Consider the following 22,138-nt stretch of genomic DNA (forward strand, 5'->3'; position numbering starts at 1 on the left):
CTCCTGAGAGAGGGCGGACCCAGTAATTTGCTTTCAGTTTCTGGTTTGTGATAGGGCAAACCAGTTATTATAAAACCATCTGGCGTAGTCATTGGCTAACGGCACCTGAAGGAAACTCAGGCATGCATCCTTCAAGTTGACAAACCAGAATCTCCGAGAGGCTGAACGGTCTTTCCAGAGCTTCGCAGCTAGTGTGAATATATGGAAGCAGAGCCATTTTCTAACTGCCGTACTCCACTTTTGCCACCAGAGCCACGTGCTGGCTTTCCAGCAGACAAAGCCCCTGTGTACCTAGCAGGGAATTAAGGAAACGCTGAATGCATGCTGAGACAGAGTTTCAGGGCAGCCTCGTCCTGCAGCTTCCTGCCTCCGGAATCAATTTTTGTTTGCATTAGAAGAGCCATTAGAGTCTTTACATCAGCAATTCGGTTCACATGTGACCCAGCTTCCCAACCAAGGGATAGGACAGTTCTATACTTGGCCCCCAGAGGACCTGTTTTATTTCTCTAATTGTCTTTACTCATACTGGGCAATATTACAATGGAGGATGGACATTAAGTTAAACGTATAAAGAGTCTCAAATCAATCGAAGTCTCTCATGAAACTAATTTTAGAAAGGAGGTCATTAGATAGATTACAGTAGGTTTGGAAATGAATTGAGGAGAGAGACCTCACATTCTTGTTAGACAAAACAAACTTTAGACCTTTGTATCACAAGATAGAGATTTTACTACCCTCTAACTGAGTAGTTTAGGGGCTATAAACTCCTAAACTCTCTAGGAGCAAATAGAGTGATTTTTAGACTTCAAGTAGAAGAGGCTGACTTGCTGTTCCCAGCACTTCTTCATTGTCAGAGATCTGTGCTCTAAGTCGAAATTTGAGTAGAGATAAAGCAAGGTCCCCAATTAAAACAGCACACCTGCAGCCAAGAGGACCCAAAAGCCAAGGCTAGCAGATTATCTGGTGGGGGTGAGAGAACTCACCTGACTGCAGGCAGAGGCTTTGAGGACATGTGGAGGGAGCCTAGCGACTTGGGAAGGCACAGTGTATCACAGAATTTATTAAAGGAGTGACAGAATAGTCTCGGATCTGTCATCTTCCATTCTGTTTCGCTGTAAAGGATGCAGTGGCGAGGCGGCCTGTCAGCTCGTGGGAAAGGAAGCAGAGGTTACCAGAAACCAACAGAGATCACTGAGGCCAAATAGGGTCACCATAAACTTGTTTCCTTTTCCCTTGGCCCAAGATAGGAAGATTGCCTGAATTTTATGTTGGCATCTGTAAGATATCCAACTTGTTCCTCAAGACGCTATTGGAGGGTGGTTTATGGCAGTGGGCATCATGGTTTTCTTGAAGCCATTACTTTAAACAAATGCATGAATGAAACCTGAGGCTGGGCCAGGCAAATACTTCTGACGACTGTATGAAACCGGTAGGAGAATCAGGTTGACATAACCAAGCTTCTTAATGCTCTCGTCTGTAAGCAAAGTCTAAAGCTCTGCTCTTCAGTGCAGGGTTAAAATGAAATGCTGATTTGAGTAAAGAAAACAATCACAAATATAGAAAGGAAAGATGCTATTCAATGGTGGGTTTATAAAAAATACTTGGGGATCAATAAGAGCTAGCAATGCAGTAAGGAACATAATGTTAGGTTGTATTCACAGACTAGTAATTTAGATAATGACTGGGCTGACAAGATGACTCAGCAGGTAAAGGAACTGGCCGTCAAGCCTGATGACCTGAACTGAATCCCCAGGATTCACATGACAGAAGCCGAGAACCAACTCCTTGCAAGCTGTCCTACGACCTCCATGCTCTCCGTGATACAAACATACCTTCACAACCACACCGACTTACGATAAGTACATAATAAGTAAATAAGATATAGTCATATTTTAAGACAAAGAGATGATAAGGCTTTCTTGTCACTAATTATACTTGGAATACTGGTCTGGTTCCTGATGACAGAATAGCACAGGTATGGACAAAGAGCGACTCACTGCAAGGGAAGCAAAGACATTAAAACATGTGCAAATGTAAAATGCAATGAAGCGTGACTACTCTGAAAAGAAAAGTCTGTATAAGACATACCATTTATTTTCAAAAACTTTAAAGTGGTGAGAGCTAGAGAGATGGCCCAGAGGTTAAAAGCATTACTTTTGCAGAGGTCCTGAGTTCAGCTCCCAACATCCACCTGATGGTTCACAACCATATGCAACTCTAGTTCCAGGGAGTCTGCTTCCCTAGACACTGCAAGCATGTGGTGCATAAACAAACATGTAGGCACTCATACACAGAATTTTTTTTTTTTTAGTTGGAAAAAGCCATAGCCAGTAATATGAACTCCATTCTTGAAGAGACTCTACTACCATCTGTTCTTGTAGTGGTGTGGCAAAAAGAGACTTCATGTGCATGACAACATGATGCACTTGATATATCTCAAATGGGGTAGACTTAACACAATTCTGGAAGCTCATGGGGATCTTTTCTGGCTCAGTATCATCAAGAACATCCTAGAAACACAAACATTACCCAGGATGGAACGGTTCATCTATCGTATATGCAACACCCATGGCCTGAGCAAAGATTTTTTGACATGTGTGGTGCTGCATGTCTTTAGTTATTAACGATTGTTTCCATCAGCAGCTCACGCCAATGCTATAGAGTAAGAACACATGTGCATTAAAAAGATCAAAACATCTTTTATCAATAATTAGCTGGCTCTTTCCCCACAAAATTTTAGGATCTTCTGTGGCATCTTTTTAAACATTTTATTTAGTAATTTGTGTTTACTTTGGCTAGGTAGAAGATTATATCTTACATAAAAATCAATTTTTCCTTTTAGTTTAAAGGTTACTACAGAAACAGAACAGAACCATTTTAATGTGGTCATGCTCAGCCTTTTACTCATGAGTCAACCTATTCATTCAAGCATTTCTCCCTAGGGGCACCAGGTAATCACCAACCTTTTACTCATGAGTCAACCTATTCATTCAAGCATTTCTCCCTAGGGGGCACCAGGTAATCACCAAAATTTCACCCGGTAACTACCTAAATATCCGTTAATTTACCAGTTGGGAGCTCTCATCCCACTTCCTCTATTAAGGTGTGCAGAACTCTCATTATGTGCAGAAAATCATGGATCACAGAAAGGGCAAATTATGGCAGAATTCTGGTAGGTTCTGTAATCATGTAGAATCTGTATGATCGTTTTCATCCATATTACAGATGAAAGGGAAGTTCAAGGGGTGGGGCATATAAATAACACAACCCAACCGGAAGCAAGGTCTACTGAGTGCACCCTACGGTTCCATCTGACACCCCACTACCTGAGCAATGCACTCCCTCCAACTTGAGGTAGACCCGAACTCAACAGCTTGCTGCATCTTTGTGAAGGGGACATTACCATGTTCTCTCTCAAGCTCTTCTTCGCCGTAACACCTACACAAAATATTCCCAGTGTACCCATCATATCTGCGTGAAGAGTCTATTGCCAATAGATTTACAAAACCTTTCAAACTTGGCCAGCTAAAGGCTCTCAATCTCACGTGATTTTATGGGGCAAATGGCCAACTTAGGAAACATTGAGAAGAGGAGATTTGGCGCCCTCTAGAGAGAAATGCTTGAATAACTAGGCCAACTCACAAGAAAGGTTCAAGTGGGACTGGGTTAAAATTCTGTCTTACAGGATGTTTTCAACTAAAAAGGCATGTCTGATTTTCATTTAATATATAATTTTCTATCAGAAGTAAGGCACTAATCATTGTATCAAAATATTGACAATAGCTTATACCAAGCCTCATAAGAATAAAACTTACACAGAAAGCTGGCTATTTAAACATATTCGACTGAACTTCTGCCAGCAAAAATAATTAGAAGGTTTCTTTTTTCTGAGAATTCAAAACACAAGAGAATAAAATATTCCTTCTATCCATTTACTTTCTTCAAGCAAATTAGAGTTGGCCTTTGTAACTATCCTCCATGTAAAATCCTGCTTCTTCTTTCCTAGTGTCTCTCGAAACCCTCAGTTCCCTTTGCTGTGATCAGCAGCAGATGAAGGGAACAGACAAATCCTTATGCTGAGACCACTCCAACAGCAATTAACTGAAGAGGACTAAAAGACCTGTTTTTTTTTTTTTCTATTTAGATTCTATCACACTTAATGAGATGATTAATTTTTTTCTTTTTCTTTTTCTTTCTTTTATTTTTTTCCAATTTGTTACCACTGTGGAGCTGGAGAGCTGTCTGTGCAGTTCTGGAACTGAAGAATTTTCGAGTCCTTTATCTCTGTCTATCTCTGTCTCTCTATCTCCCTGTCTCTCTGTCTATGTCTGTCTGTCTATCTGTCTCTCTCTCCTCCCCTTCTTTCCTTCCTTCCTTCCTCCCTCCCTCCCTCCCTCCCTCCCTCCCTCCCCCCCCCCCCCGTCTCCCTGTGTGTGTGTGTGTGTGTGTGTGTTTATTTTTGTGTGTGTTTAGTTTATTTCCATCTGGCAAAGCACATCATAACAGCAATCACTTGTCACGGAAAGGTACCCTCCTGTGTAGGACATGGCAAGACTGATCAGAGGTGGGGTGACGAGGGTTGGGGTGAGGGGTGCCATGGAATCAATCTATCTTGTCAGGGAATGGAATCTTCTTTCATTTTTGTTAGCATACAAAATTATGTGTTTCATTATGACATTTTCGTGCAGATTGTACTAGTTACTTTTCTCACTGCTGGATGAAGCAGTTTAAGGGAGCACCGGGGGCAGGGTTTCTATTGGACCACAGGGGGACAGGGTTTCTATTGGACCACAGGAGGGCAGGGTTTCTATTGGACCACAGAGGGGCAGGATTACTATTGGACCACAGGGGGAGGGGCTTCTTTTGGACCACAGGTGGCAAAGTTTCGTTTGGATCACAGCTTCAGTACATACGGTCTATCATGGCTGGAATCCATGGGAATGACTGAACAGGAAACAGAAAACAGAACCGGAAGCCAGAACCTATAACCCTCAGGCTCTGTCTCCAGTGGCCTACGCCTGCCTTGTCTGACATATTTTGTATTTAGTCCATATAAAAGTATCCTGATACCCTTGCCCTCACTCTTCTAAACCAAACCCAAGACCTGAAGAACAGATCCATCACCTACTGTGAAGGGACATCACAGGAAAACATCCCAGGTTTTAGCAGCGGACACCTGGAAGACTTATTCGGACTCACTGTAGGGCATTGTTTTCTGCCAGCTCTGATGGGGACACTGATGTGGGATTTGTTACAGCGGATGACCCACCCAGAGTCTTCTCCCAGGACACAGGACTGGGTGAATGACCAGCGCAAAGACTTCCCAACATTGAATGTTATCTACAAAGAAAAAGATGAGTACTGATACGGTTGCCAGAAACTCTTGTGGTTTTAGGCAAAATGGAGAAGATACACATCACACACTTCTTCATAGCTTCTTTCCTTGCTGCTGAGGAGAAAGAGCTGAGCTCCCCAAAACAAAAACACAAACAAACAAACAAAACCCCTTTCTAGAGGTATTTGCTCCAGATACCCTTAAAGTGGCAGATATGATTTTCCTGAAACCATTCTCTCTAGCCACACGAAAGGGAAGTTGGAATTTGGGTACTGAGGTTTGCCTTGGGTTGTGTTGAGGGTTCAATGTTTAAAGGCCTCCTACTTGGGTTTTATAACCACTCTGGACCAAAACACAATGGACAACAATCAAACATGTCTCTGTTATACTAACTAAAGAAAAGAATTATTCTGAAGGAGGTTTGGAAAAACGTTTGCAGGCATGCATGAGAATCAGCCAGGGAGAATACATACAGCAACCAAACCAAAATATGTTCCTAAGTTCTTCTCTCTTCAGTCATAATTCCATACTGAATTCCATCTGCATTATCTTTATTTGCAAAACAAGAAATAAAACAATCCCATGATCCTTTTGTTTCTATAAAATAACATGTGTTTTCTCTGTTTTCTTTTCATGTTTGAAAAGCTAGAACGACAAGGAAATTCTAATTTTACATCAGATAGGCCCAAAGAGTCCCTGGCATATGCCAAACTGATGAAGCTCTCACAGTTTTAGAAACATTTATCCCATTTGATGACTGTAACTAATTACCACAATAATGTGAGCCATGGGGAGTCGTGCACAGCAGTGTAGCTCAGTCCCGGCTTTTAAAAAATGGCTCTTCACAACAGCCCCACAAACAAGCCGCGATGACCATTGCCCCCTTTTGTACAGAGAGGTGGTTGACGCAGTTTGAGGTTCTCCTGTCACTACGAGTCATCTAGAAGCCCTGGGCATGTAAGAAAACATACAGAAATGCATTTTCCTGATTGGCTACAATAGGATTAAGTGAAATCTCAGTCCTGATCTTCTAATTCTAATTCATATCACAGAAACTATGCAGTTCATCTCCTTGTTAAAATCAAACCATATTCTCTTTTTTACTCCAAAAGTAGAATTCTTAGATCTCTATAGGAAAGAACCATTGACCCTTTGGATGAGAAGAATCAACGACATCTCCTAAATACAAATGTCCCTGAGCACTCAGAAACACATTTGTTGGTAATTTTATGTGGTACTCAAGCAATGACAAGAATTGCCAGCCTCCTGGAAACATTTTTAGGTTCTTTATTCTCTTGTCTGTGTACTTCAGTAAACTGCCATTAGGATAATAGCAACAATTTAAAAACTCAAAATTTCACAGAGGCCAGTTATAATAAAAAGTTATTTGTAATAACAAATATGAAATACAGCTTAAAAGCTCAACTGAGGGAAAAATGTTGACAGCTGAAGGAAAAAGTTCCTTAAATTAAATGTGCACTATAAACCTTGCTATTCTTTGTCTCTAGGGATTTCCCATGATGTCACTTCTTCCTGAGGGATACCAGATGGTATGGCAGTTCCAAACACTTTCTTAAGTATCTTTTGAGAGGTAAGAAAAAAACTGAGACATAATTTTGGACATTTCTTTGTTTACAAAAAGTTTGAGTGCTTGAAAAAATTCAATTAGTTGGAAGAAAATTCCCTTACTGTTAATGTTTTTAATGTAAAATATGTAGTACATTAAGACATTGTTACTAAGGCTGTTCTTTAGTTTGTAATAGGTGAGATTAGATCTTATATTTACTATGTAAATACTACTAAACCTTGGCTTGTGCATGGACAGAGGTTGCTGTACTCTTTAGCCTTAGAGGTTTACTCACTATTCCTTGACACAGTTCTCTTGCTCTATTCTCCTGTCGTTAAGGAGTCCAATATTTTCTTTCTCCTCTGGTGTTAATACAGCTAAAGCCAAAAGCCTACTCTTCCGTGCTTTTAGTATCTTGATTACTCGTAACAACCCCATCATGTGTGGAATTAGTATTTTTAGTTCTCTTTTGAATTTTGTTCTTCAATACCAGGTGTAAAAGTTTTCATGTGTGTGACACACATTTGGTTCCTTTAAGAATGCATGTGTTCATCCTTGCCACCACTTTTCAGACATGTGCTTGGCATGTGGGTGTGTATGTGTGTGTGAGTGTGTGTGTACAGGTGGTTGTGCATGTGTGCATGTGAAGACCAGAAGGCAACCTTGAGAGTCATTCCTCAGAAACCATTCACTCTGCTCTTTGAGACAGGGTCTCTCACTGCCTGTCCAGTGAGCACAGGGCTTGCCTGTCTCCAACTCCTCACTGCTGGGATTATAAACACGTGCTACATTGCCATTGTTCATAATGTAGGTTCTGGGGATAGAACTCAGATCCTTATGATTGCAAAGCAAGCATTTTACCGACTGAGCTATATTTCTAGTCTTTTCTCACCTTCTAAATATCTTTTTTTAATTGATTTTTATTGAACGCTACGTTTTTCTCTCTGCTCCTCTCCCTGCTTCCCCCTCCCCCTTTAACCCTCCCCCAAGGTCCCCATGCTCCCAATTTACTCAGGAGATCTTGTCTTTTTCTACTTCCTATGTAGATTAGATCTATATAAGTCTCTCTTAGTGTCCTCATTGTTGTCTAAGTTCTTTGGAATTGTGACTTTTAGGCTTATTTTCTTTGCTTTGTGTTTAAAAACCACTTATGAGTGAGTACATGTGATAATTGTCTTTCTGTGTCTGGGTTACCTCACTCAAAATAATGTTTTTTAGCTCCATCCATTTTCCTGCAAAATTCAAGATGTTGTTATATTTTCTGCTGTGTAGTACTCCATTGTGTAAATGTACCACATTTTCCTATCCATTCTTCAGTTGAGGGGCATTTAGGTTGTTTCCAGGTGAGGCTATGACAAACAATGCTGCTATAACATAGTTGAGCACATGACTTGTGGCACAATCGAGCATCCTTTGGGTATACACCCAAAAGTGGTATTGCTGGGTCTTGAGAAATCGCCACACTGGCATCCAAAGGGGTTATACCAGCTTCCATTCCCACAAGCAATGCAACATTTAGCAGCAGGGTCCTAAATTAGTCTCTATCAATGTACCTTCCCATGAAAAAAAAGCCTTCTCAGCTCTTGGGTACTCAGACCTGAACACCTAATGATTGCCCATGATACTGTAAGCTTATCATATTTTATAAAATTATTAATAATTGTCATTTAAAAGGTTTCTAATAAAGCCAATAAACAAAACAAAGATTTTTCCTCATATTATCCCTACAGTTGTTGGAAGATAGCCAACATATAACTCATTTTTAGAATAATGCCACCTTGAAGTCTGTGTGACCAAACTGTTCCCAGACAACAGCATCATTTTCTATGATGGCAGAGTAGATTTTACTTTTAAAGAGACGTTTTCTATTCTCATTTATGTGTGATCAGAACTAGATTAATCTTTTGATTATTGACTTAGCGTGGTACTTTTCCATGTTGTTCATTTTCCTGCTCTGCTCTGCAACATCAGCCCGTGAGCTAATGCTTTTTATTTAATTTTTAGTTCAGTTAACATGTACTGGTTGTGTGTATTTATGAGATATGGTGTGGTAATCTAATACATGTGTGCAGAGTACAAGGATAACATTACAGTAATGGACGTTTCTATTTTGCAATTCTTTACATTCGGAACCTTCAAGTTCTCTTCTTCCGGTTGTTCATAAAATGCCTCCCGGGTTGCAGTTGACTGCAGTTAGCTCCAGGCTGTTTCTGTTTCACTCTTAGTACCACAAGAAGATGTATACGTAGATTACAGATATTTATTTCCAATTTTCCTTTGATATTTTACCCATCTTTACTTTTGGTATGCACAGAAAATGGGAAGGCACATCAAAATGTCAGCCAAATAAAATTGTTAGCAAAGACAAGCCCCTCTGAGCTATAGATTTCACTCAAATACATTCAAATACAATTTTTTCTTTATAGAGATTTGCTTGAAGGCTTGAATGAGACCCTGTACACTAAAATTCACTGCACATCACTCATGCACCACTCTAGGGACTGTGAAAACATATTATGGTCTGTTCATCTTAACTCAGGTGATTTAAGGGGTCTCCCTAGCAACCCTGTCACTGTTATCTAATTTACCTTTTAAATGCCATACTATGAACGTTTCTATAGCAATGTACACGAGAAGCTGAAAATAATTGATCTAGATGTCAAATTTTATTATTTTATTTATGTTTTTGCATCATATATAAAAGTTCTTTGGAGCTAGAGAGATGTTTTACAAGTTAAGACCACTGGCTGCTCTTCCAGAGGACTCAGGTTCAATTCCCAGGTACATGGAGGCACAACTGTCTGTAGCTCCTGTCTCATGAGGATCTGATGTAAACAGAGACTGCTTGTTCATTTCCCAACTGCTCATACCTGCATAATCACACAGAAACTGTATAAATTACAACACTATTTGGTCAATAGCTTAGGCACATTCCTGGCTAACTTTTATATCTTAAATTACCCTTTTCTATTAATCTGTGTATCATCATGAGGCTATGGCCTACAGGTAAGGTTCTAGCAGGGGTCTTTCTCCTTTGGCAGCTAGATGGTGTCTCCTGGACTCCACCTCTTCTTTCTATATATATATCTGTTCAGATTTCCTGCCTGGCTTTACTCTAAGACATTGGTCGAAACAGCTTTATTCATTAACCAATAAAAGCAACACATATACAGAAGAACTTCCCACATAAACCTGATGCTCTTTTCTGGTCAATGGATGCTCTACAGACACATGGTGCACAGACAGACTCAGGCATACACTCATGCACATGAAATTGGAAAACTAAAAAATGTTCTTTTTTTTTTTGGTTTTTCGAGACAGGGTTTCTCTGTGGCTTTGGAGCCTGTCCTGGAACTAGCTTTGTAGACCAGGCTGGTCTCGAACTCACAGAGATCCGCCTGCCTCTGCCTCCCGAGTGCTGGGATTAAAGGCGTGCGCCACCATCGCCCGGCTCTAAAAAATGTTCTTAAATTATTATTTTATATTTAAAATTAGGGCCATTTTAGAGACTGGCTCAGTGGTTAAAAAGAGGCACTGCTCTCACAGAGAACCTTAGTTTGATTTCCAGCACCCATGCTAAGCTGCTTTCAACTGCCTGTAGCTCCAGCTCCCTTCTGGCTTGCTTAGGCACTATAGTGACATGTACATACCCCCAGCCCCCTGCATTAAACAAATAAAATATTTTTAAAGTCATTTTTAAATAAATATTGTAAGGTTTATTTAGTGAAAAAGAAAGGAAATATTTAATTAAAATCGAGGTGAGTTTTTAAAACATTAAATATGAAAAATTCTTTTCCATATAATATTCAAGTTTCTCAAGCTCTAGCCAAAAGAGGTGACCTGAAATTAAATCAAGAAAAAAACTTCAAAAGAATTTCCTAATCTAAATTTTACTCAATAATTTCAATTTTAGGAAATGGCAAGAGAAGAGAGGGTCAGTCACTCCTGCTTGGGGCCTTCTGAATATATTCTCCATGGTTTTGGATTGCCAACATGTCTAAAAATTAGTTTAGGATTCCAAATTCTATGCGGAAGACTTCTTAGCCCCTGCAAAAATCCTGCTACGCAAAGACCTTCATGCTCTGTAGATGGAAGTAGAAAGAAAGATGACGTTGAGCAGTTGGGGAAAGGGAGAGAGGGAGAGAATGAGGGAGTTAGATTTGCATGCTATTTGCATAAAACATTTAAGGTAATTTAATTATTCAACATGGCTACTTCTCCAGCTTGTCCATTTTCTTTTGATTTCTAAACTGATCTCTTTACTATTCTTTTTTCTGCTTTGACTATGTATGACTCGTCATAGAAGTCAGTAACTGAAATATGCCTGCTGGTAAAAGCAACAAAAATAAGTGAAAAGGAAATGCCAGGCTGTGCTTGCTGGATGTGCTTATGCCAGCTCTCCCCTTAGATCCCCTAATGAAGTTAGGTTAATCATTGATGAAATCATCTGCAAAATTCAATCAAACAAAACCTTGTGTTGACTGAGTTATCCTGGTAATCCTGGTTTGGGCCATCATTCTTTTGATAATTGCATCTGCTTTTCTTTATCCCTGCCAACAAAAAACAGAGGCCACTGTCTGGCTGCCAGTCCCCATTCCCTGGCCCTCCATATCACTCCACTTATAGTGACAGCAAACTTGTCCCATATGTGTCCTACGACCTCTATTTGACAAGTTCTTAACAGCAAAGTATAAGCTTTGAGCAGAATTATGACATGACGATCATTGTGCTTTCAAAATGCAGTATGTGTATATTTATTTGTATATGCACTTGGAAACATTTTATAATTTTTGTTTTGTAAGCACTTCTTCTTCCTTCCCACTCTTGATAACATATCAACCGGTGAACCAAACAGTTCATCTGTTTTCCCACTATCTAGTTGGAAACATTTTATAATTTTTGTTTTGTAAGCACGTCTTCTTCCGTCCCAGTCTTGATATCGTATCAACCAGTGAACCAAACAGTTCATCTGTTTTCCCATTATCTAGAAGGGAGAAATGTTCTTCTACCATTCATGTAGAGGGAGCTGGCATTTCTTGAAGGCCTAAATCCAGGTATAGATTGGCACCAGTCATTACCGTCAGCCCCTCTCTAGAGGAGTGGTTCTCAGAGAAGGAAACAAGCCATCATTGGAAGTGGAGAAGCTCTAGGCCTTTTCCAGACATCATAGAGACTGATCTATAGCTGCGACACTGAGAGCAACAATCCTTTGAAGTGGCTGTATATCTTCTAAGCCCCTTCTCATGGATCATTCAAGGGATGTTGAGAGTTTGGATAGATAGAAAAACAGCCACGTGACTGGGCCACAGTGGAGACCAGCCCTCAGCATTTGCTCTTTGGGTTCTCTGTATGCATCCTTGTACAGCTGCAGGATCTCTGCCATTATGTGGGGGGACTGTGAATGAGTTCAGGCTGTCACTCTGACCACACCGTGTGATTGTTTCCTGAGCAGATATGGAGAAATACCACACCCCAATGAAAACACAATCTGGGTTCCTAAGATCTGAAACAGACTCTCAGAGCTAAGCAAAAGAAGACAACTGTAAATTTGGGGACTGGCAGCTTCAAAGCTCAAGAGAGTGTGGTTTAATTCTTTTTTTTTTTTTTTTTTTTTTCTTGGCTAAGATACAAATCCTCAACCCAGTCCCACTGCAGGCTCCTAGGTTCCTGCTTGGTCCACTTCTTTATACTCACTTTGATCGTTCTGGCATCTGGCCCCTCCTGTATCCCACTGGGTCCTTAGCTGTCCCATGCCTACTGTTTTCTTTCAGCATCCTAGCCTGCTCCTCATTCCCCTGATGCTGGATCCCTCATTCTGAGTGTTTACTCCTTCATCATTGGAGGCTGTTTCACAGATACTGCCTTTAACCCTGGCTTTTGTGTCAAGCTGGAATCTGAGGGTGAAAAAAATGATCAAAAATTCAGTCTTAGTTCTGAAAAGCATTGGTATAGTGATTTCACAATTGTTAAGCTAAGGATCAGCAGCCAAAATCAAGAGTATGAATTAGGTTGGTTCCCATGCTTTCTGACCAGCTATGAGACCAATTATCAAAGCTGAACTAACAGGCAGAGGCTCTTAAGACATGATTATAGATTTCAAGCATGTTTGCAATCCACATGTGTTCTCGAGAATTAAGGACTTATGACTCCAGCTCAGAGTCAGAGACACAGACCCCACACATACCTGTTTTGTTCAACACACAGAACACTTATCTCCATAGCCTCTCAGAACTTAAAATCTGTCAACAGCATGCTGTTATTTTCCTTCCCTAGTCCAGAACACTCCCATTAGTGATTCATAAGTGAATGGTCTAAAAATAGATATTAAAATACAAGACATTTTTAAAAGGCAAGTCACAACACTTTTCACTGTATGCGCCTGACATTTTATTGAGAATGGTATACACACTAATGCTCATCTGTTATCAATGTTGTCTATAGAGCTGCATAGATGAGTCAGAGTGGAGCTGAAGGTAAAATATGGTGAGCACATTGCTGGAGCAGTAGGATAATGAGCCAACTACGAAGCAGCATCTGTTTCCTGTCAAACAACTCAATGAACAACTCACAAGTTTCAAAAGAAACTTTCCCCTATGTGTTGTTCATGACTATTCTCTGAAAAATATCTGTACTTTATAACATTACTTAAAAGAACAAAAGTTATTGTGATGTCCTTTGGGGGATTTCTATACTCTGAGCAGAGGTAGCTATTTTAAAATCCTGGAGGACAATGTGTCAGCTCAATGGCAGACACAAGATGATGAAATTCTCTAAACTACATTCTAAGCATCTCGATGGGAGATAAACAGAACACTACTTGCCACCATTAGAAAAACTACACCTTCAGAAATGTAACTTCTGACATGCATTAGGATATTTACTTAGAAACAGACATGGTTTTCATTTCTAAGGATGCTGGGTTACATAGGTACAGTTACACACACACAAATACTCATTATACACAAATACTCATTCTTATGTGAAAGCAACTTTCAAAACATGTTGAAATGCATATAAGATACAGAATATTGCTTATATAGACTAATTTTCAGTATATCTATAAAAATACAACACACTGGTTTTCAGGAACTTGGCTTGAGGAGAACTAGACAATGCTGAAGGGGATTTGTTAAAGTTGGGGGTTGTAGAACTTTGGCTTATAGAAAATGTAACTGTGACAAGAATCGCCACTGCTTTGTTCAGCACTATGTCCCTTATCCAGTACATATCCCCTGTCCAAACCATGAAGCAACTTGAGGAGCTGAACTTGTGTCCCCTAAGTGTTCCATTTGATAACATTTTTCAACTACAAGAAGATAAATAGAAATGAGTATAGCTTGTGTCCATCATGGGATGTGGCAGGTAACAAGAAATTGGTTAAATGCTGTGGAAACTCCTTCAAACAATAGCCTTTAAGATACCAGCCCAATTTGGGCATGGTCTCATGTACTATAAATGCGGATGAAAAGCAGGCTCAGGCCTCTTGGCTGCTGGATTCAGTTCCAGTTCCCAGCGCACATAGAGGACAGCAGATGGATACTTTTTCTGTGAGTTTATCCCTAGATGAATAAACCTTTGTTATACTCCATTTGCTGCTATTGTAAGCCAACAAATTGGCACCCACCGTCTGGGGCATGGATCCAGATAAGACCTACAAAAAAGCTTAAGAAAAAAAGGGGGCTTCTAGACCCACAAAAACGGGAGCCAAGTGCAGCTTCTTGGTAGCCACATTTGTTTTTTTTTTTCAGATAGGCTTCATTTTGCTGCTGGTGAGCAGAGGCAGAGCTTCTTTAAGAGAAGGCTTCCTGGTTCATGCTGGCAGCACTAACTCTGGCTCCTTTGGGAGGTCCTGCACTTAAATAGGGTTTGTGAGCAGCATGCTACTAGCTACTTAGTGGCTATGTAGACCTGCTGCATCCCTGGCAGTGAGCATGGTTCACAGAGGTGAGGAACATACTTCCCTCCACCATGTTGAACTGGGCAGAGCAAATAGGCAGGGCAGCTAAGTTGGCCCTGGTCACACCCACCTAGCATTTAGGAAAAAAACGGTGCTCCTATTCAGAAAAGGATTTCAGATACACAATAAGACAGATTCAGACATAAAAGACCTCTCAAGGAGACAGTGTGTTTAGAAATGTACATAGACTTGGGAGAAAGAGGAAAAAGAATATAGATACTTACAAAAAACACTTTAAAGAGATAGCAAAAGTAATATAAAAGAATATAGTTATAGATTAAGAGAATAAAGAAAAATAAGCCATGTAGAGATGGAAGATAATCAGAGTCTGGATTATGCATATTATTGTGGTTTAGAATTTTTTGACTGCAGAGAGACATTTGATTCTGGTATAGGCTGGTAAACAAACCAACTTGCATATTTTAAAGGTATCTTGACTTTAAAATTTTAGTCTAAAGATACACTACTTCAGGAAAGAGGTTTTGCTTTTGTTTCTACAGTGGATGGGAACCTTTGTTTTTCTTCCAGGCTAATGTGATTTGATGGAACAAGACTCCTCACAAGTTCCCCTAAAACTACTTTGCCCAACAAACAGCGGGAAGTAGTTTGGAGAAAACTACACCCAAATTTCCAAAATGATTGATTGTAAATATTTCTTTTCATTTAAAGGTGGTTGACTGTAAGTGATTAACAGTCACAGTCAATTTCTTAAAAAAACAAAGGGAATATGCTATAGAGATGAATACTTTGCATTGGTATGGATTTGGTCTATTGATACAAATTCAAATTATATTTGTTATATTGAAAATGTTCCTTTTTCTGTTTACAATATTTGTGCACCTATGCAAAGTTATTTTGTCAGATTCTATGCATGCATGTTTCTACCTCTGCTTAAAATATTTTATATATTGATGCAATTTTAAGATATGTTTATCTTATTACACTATACATTTCTACCTTTGATCAAGATATTTATATATTGTTTACATTTTGAGGTCATTGTTCTCATTTGCTGCACATTTGTTTGAGAGATTTATTACTTTTTAAACATGAAGACTTAGTCTTTAAGCTATATAGGTATTAAGAATTATAGGTCAATAGTCATACATGTTTGTCATACTTATAGTTAGACTAATCAGGTTATTTAGATGCATAGACATTGTATTCTACACAGAGAGGTAAGCTTCAAACACTTCAAAGAACTATAGAATATGGCATTTAAATAACTTAATATTCTATTGACAAGAGACATGGCTGCTCCTGGCAGCATTGATCTATTCTTGAGAGAATGTTGGGCACCAGAGACACTCCACTTGAAGGTTGCTTTCTTCTTAGCAAAACTGGCCTTTGGGCAAAGAACTGCCCCTGCCTCCATCCCTGACAAAATACATGGTGTCTAGACTGGACAATCAGGATACAAGCAAAAAGATTGCCAAACCTTGCCAAGACAGAATAAGATGGTTTTTCAAATTTTCTTGTCTCTGAAAGTGGTCTGTAAGTTAACTCTAGGCCTTAGCCAAACTTGGTTGCCCCAATGCTGCAAATGAGACTTTGGGTGATTGCCCAGGTTGCTAATTGTCTCTGGCATTTCTTGTACCTTTTGAAAGTTGCTTGATTTTACTTCTTCTTTACTCAAGTAGCATTAGTTCCCTTCTCAGGTTTTTGATGGGGTGAAGATAGATAGTCATAGTTACTTTCCTCTCATGACTTAGCCAAGTCATTTTTAATATAAGACCTAGACTTCGTATGATAGGCTAATTAATGAAATATTTAGCACATGTTTCTTGCTTAATGTTGTTCAAATTTTTATATATGTTTTTGCCTTTTCTTTTCCCTGGACAATACTTGATATTGTTCTTATTGTATATAGTTTTGTATTAGGTTTAGAAATCTCTTATTTAATTTCTTCCTTTCCTACGCGTATAACCTTGGCACTCAGCAATAAATCCCCCTATCAAGCCACACCCTGTCCCCATTAGCCATATCCTTTCATACCCCCCTCTCTGCGTCCTTTCTGGACTGGAGAAACCAACTTTGTGTCTTCTCCATGAAAATAAAAACATGTCATATTTGAAAAAAATAAAGAAATCTCTTATTTAGACAAAGGGGAGGTGCTGTGGGAACTACTTCAGCCAATAGCTTTTAAGATACCAATCCACTCTGAGCGTGGTCTCATGTACTATAAATGAAGACAAAACGCATGAGCAGGCTTCTTGACTCCTGTATTTGGTTCCAGTTTTCAGTGTATCCAGAGAACTGCAGATTGCTACTCTGTGAGTTTACTCCTAGATAAATACATCTTTGTTATACTCTATTTGGGCTATTGTGGAGCTCTTTTGTACACCAATATTTAAATACCTGGTAAATTATCATTACATAAATCGTTCCGGCTCACACTTCCTAAGCACATACTTCTGCAACCTCACTCCCATCTGTGACACTGCCTAACTCAGGATGACCATTAATGATTACTCTTATACCTTATTACTTACACAAACATCCCTTGCTATTTTTAAAAGCTAATTGTTATCTATTTAAATATGTCACTAAAGAAGTGAAAGAAATGTCAGGAAAAGAAGGTGAGGATAGGACTTTTCTACAAAGACCCTGTCCCCTTCACACCTTGGCTGACTCTGTTTTCCTGGAAGCCTTGCACTAATGTACTTGTACCAGGTTTCTCTAAGAATCCCAAATATTCAGTTTTCTATTTTGTCAGATTTTCACTTTTGTCACCTAATTGGCTGAGACAGAAGTAGAAGAAAGAAGCATATCATTTTGCTGTTTCTGTTTGCTTGTGTGGTGGTGCCAATGAGAAGTGTCCCCCTTAAGCTCGGATGTTTGAGCACTTGGTTCCCAGTTGGTGATACTATTTGGGGAGGTGGTACAGTCTTGATGGAGGATGCACATCACTGGTTGTGGGCTGTGAGAGCTCATAGCTCTGGGCCACTCCCAGTTCATTCTCTGTTTTGTGCTTGTCAGTGAAGATGTCATCTCTCAGTTGCTGCCCGGTCCTGCCTCTAAGCGTGCTGCTTGCTGTCAATGCTACCCCACCATGATAGAATCTTATTCCCTGTTAGAACCATAGGCCAAGATAAATTCTCTCTTCAAGTTGCCTAGATTCTGATATTTTAATTACAATGTAGAAAACAAATAATATAGCTTGGTAAAAGTCCCCATCCCCAGATCATTCCTGGGACAACTGATGTCAGTGCCTGTGTCCTTCAGTATTCCTGACAGCCAGAGATGGATTGTGATGTTGTAACATTGGGCCAGCCTGAAGTTCATTAGATGATACAAAGACGGGACCCACATACTAGATAACTTAAAGTGCAAAGTTATGATTATTTCTATTCCAATCAGTTCCTAATATTTTGTGGAGAAACTTTCTGGACTTTTGATCTTGGGGTGAACTGATGTAATATCCAGGGTTTTGAGACATGCTAAGCAAGTACTTCATCACCGAGTTACACTCCCACCCCGGCTGATTTTGCAAATCAAGTTAGATTTTATACTTAGTAACATTAGATCATATTTTCCTAATTATGTATTTTCCCCATCACAGCTTCAAATTCATAACACTCTAATGCCTGTGTTCATGGCCTTGGGTGTGCACCCACACAGCGTTTTACAATATAGTGGCTGAATTGTGAGATTCGGAACTTGGATTGTAGCTCTGTCTTTAAAATGGCACCATGGGGCTGGAGAGATGGCTCAGCCATTAAAGGCTAGGCTCACAACCATAAATATAAAATGGCACCATGTTGGGCACGTGACATAACAACTCTATGGTATCGCTCTTGTTCTGACTTGACACAGGAGCCCTTAGCGTCTTGGAGAGTTGAGCATTGTCACCCAGAACCTGTACCCTGGGGCCTTTGAACCAGCTCCACACCACATGCCACACTCGTCATCTCTAGCACCCCGTAAGAGTGAAACTGAGTCTCCTGCATGAACCTCACCTGCCAACCATAGATGTTCATGGTCATGTAGAATCTAACTCTTCATCAAGTCTTCAACTCCTCATCAAGTCTTAAAGTCACAGAGAAGTTTTGTAAAGGCTCCTAAATTCTACCACCAGACTCTCTTTCAGCAAAAATCCTAAAGCTTTGAAATTAACAATCTGCCTTGCAGGTCTGCTGTTCTAAACTACTTAACTAAGAAGCCATGTGCAATTCAGTTTGACTTAAATATGCCAGCATTTGTATAAGAAATGCTTGGGGCCAGGAAAAGTGTGTGTAGTCCAAATATTCCTTTTGTCTCTAGTTTTAGGCAAAAAAAAAAATTGGAATGCTTGAGAATTTCTTAAATGGAGGCACCTGCTTGTGTTTCTTGCTGTGAGTCTCATTATGAGGATTTTCTAAAGGCTAGTGAGTACAGAGGCCTACAAAGCTGATCCTGTTTCAAAATACCAGCATAATCTTGAGGTAATACTAACAGAATACAACCTAAGTAAAACCAATAGATTTGCTTTTACAAAATAACTTCTAATTTCCTAAACATTCACTTTTGACACACTTGCTGTCTCATGCAAATCATCCAAGACAATGTCGTCGGTGTGCAAAAGAGCAGAATAACCTGTACAAAGGTCCTGCATCCTTTAAACAGGGAAATATGAATGAAAAAGCCACGCTACACCTGTCAAACTGTCAAAAACCAAAATCTGACAATAAGTTTATCGTCAAGGCAATGGTACAAAGAAATCCTCTCGTGGACCATGAAGGTGGGAAGCGGTGCATCCTTTCTGGGGTCTTTCTAAGGCTGAAGAAGAATTTACTCTGGAAAATTCCATGTCTGTGCACAAGAAGGTCTAGAAAACAATATAAAGTAAAAAATAAAAGCTAAATGAGATCGAAATGGCTCAATAGCTCAAACAGCATACACACTACCCACCGGTTCAAGAACAGGACATCACTGGATGCTGAAGCGCAGGGCAAAGGTGTCTGTCACAACAAAGATAAATCCTGCACAACAAAAGCTTCCTGGACTCAGAAGCCTCCTAGGGCACCAGAGAGGGATTCCTTGAGATGACAAGAGGAAACAAATCTAAAAGGCAGTTTGTAGAGATAGGACAATTCTGGGTAGAAGAGCAAACATGAAGGTTGTGGCTGGAAGGTAAGTGACATACGCAGATGCTCAAACATGGCACACAGGCCTTTGGCCCAGGCAGCAAGGGGATAATGGATTTACATACATGAGATAAAAGATTTTCAGTTGTACCAGAGGATGGTTTAATATGTCTTCATAGTTCCTCCAAGCAACTGCAAAACTCCTAGAAATTAGTGTGCAAGGCTGAGGAAGTCGCTCAGTTGGGGAAGTACTTGCATCCCAAGAATGAGGACCTGAGGTCAGTACCTGGAACTCATGAAAAGGATGGTGAGCATGGCAGAGTATGCTTGTAATACCAGTGCAGCATAGGCAAAGATTGACAGATCCCGAGGCTCACTGGCTGCTCAATCTCAAGTACATGCACATACACACACCTATACACAGACAGCACATACAAACACACACACACACGACACATACACATATATCACACACACATAAACCATACACATACCAAACTATACACACCCTATACACCACACATACACATATCACACACACACCAAACTGCACACACACTCACTTGCACACACACACGTACACACCATATACTGCACACAAATACACATCACACATACATGCACCACACACATCAAACCACACACACATTCACACACATATATGTAACATACACTACACACACATCATACAACATTACATATACTTATACCACACACACCAAACCACACACAGACTCTCTCTCTCTTACACACAAACACACACACATATGTAGCAACAATCCCCCCACATCACATGCACCCACACATCCCACACACATATACCTCATGTCCACACACCAAACCACATACACTTATTTGTAATATGTACACATACCTCACACCTACAAGCACAACATACATATGCCCTCACATACCACATACACTGACACACATACACACCACACACATACAAAACACACACCAATTTAATGGTTCATCACAATTGAATGATTCATCACAATTGGGGGGAAATATTTCAAAAGAAAAGAAATGTTAAATAACTAAAAATGCCATGTTAGAAACGATAGGTTTTACGTTGTAAAATCTAAAGAAATTGCAAGCCCAAGATGCATTTTTCCTTCTATTATTTCCCTGAAAGGCAATAATTAAAATGAGGCCTTTTTAAAAAAGCACCCAAATCTATTTTATTTTTTCAAAGGCATTGAACTTGAATGCCTGATCTCTTGTTTCCAGAAAGCAGGTAGTCATCAAAGCATGTAACTAAGGCAAAAAAGGAATGTTCATTATGATTCTTGTGCTACGTGCCCTTTTCAAGCATGACATGAAGTGCTTTGAACACTCAAAACAGCCATAATAATACATACATTGCTGCCTGTTTATCTAACTAGGAATCATTTATGAAACTGTAACAGAACTACAGCTTTCTGATAAGACAAGGCGGTGGCTATGCAATTGTGGTTAAGGGTAATCACTGTATTTGCAATGCTGTGGATACGTAGAAAGAAAAGGTCAAGGTCAACTAGGAACTCGCGGGAGGTAGCCCAGGCAAAAAGAGCAAGTACTGAAAAGGTGACGGTGAAGTTTCATTTTCAGATTGACTGGGTTTGTAGTCACTGCTGGGCAAGGCTCTGTGAGCATCTTCAGAGAGGTTTAAATGAGGTAGGGAGACCTACCCTGATTGCAGGTGACCCCCTCCTGTGGCCCATGGTCCCTGTCTGTTTCTTCTACTTTGCTTTTCCATCAGAAAGCACTTCTTGGGGGGACAATTTATTCTTTTTAGTGTATTTCTGAGCATCCTACAAACACATCCATACCAAAATTCCCAGAGCCTACGAATGTACTTATTTGCACAGAAAAGGAGACATTGCAGATGTGTGTAGATTTAAAGACCTGGATATCATGAGATGATCCTGGTTATCTTGGTGGCCATGATATAAATCTTTATAAGTGAAAGAGGGAGGCAGAGGAAAGGGTGAAAGGGATGTAACATATGATGAACTTGGCCCACAGTGGTATGCTTTGAGAATGGATAAAGGGAGCCAATGTTAAAAAAGTCTACATTCAACAAAAAAATAGGATCTTCCACCCGACAAGCTCAGGGATCTCGATTTCATGACAGCCCAAATGAGCATCAAACAGATTTTTCTGGAATGCATTCATATAATCAAGGCTGATCCCCTTCATTATAGCCTGGTCAGAACTTTACCAACATC

General features: G+C 39.9%; 1 protein-coding gene across 2 annotated transcripts in view; it reads right to left on the reverse strand.

Moving 5' to 3' along the window:
• Window positions 1-22,138, reverse strand: part of Dock10 (dedicator of cytokinesis 10) — a 253,826-nt gene that overhangs the window by 216,449 nt on the left and 15,239 nt on the right. The gene's annotated exons all lie outside the window — the stretch shown is intronic.

Source organism: Microtus oregoni, unplaced genomic scaffold (genome assembly GCF_018167655.1).
Source record: "Microtus oregoni isolate MIOR12 unplaced genomic scaffold, Mior012 000004F_ref0000308, whole genome shotgun sequence".
NCBI classification, from domain to species: Eukaryota; Metazoa; Chordata; class Mammalia; order Rodentia; family Cricetidae; genus Microtus; species Microtus oregoni.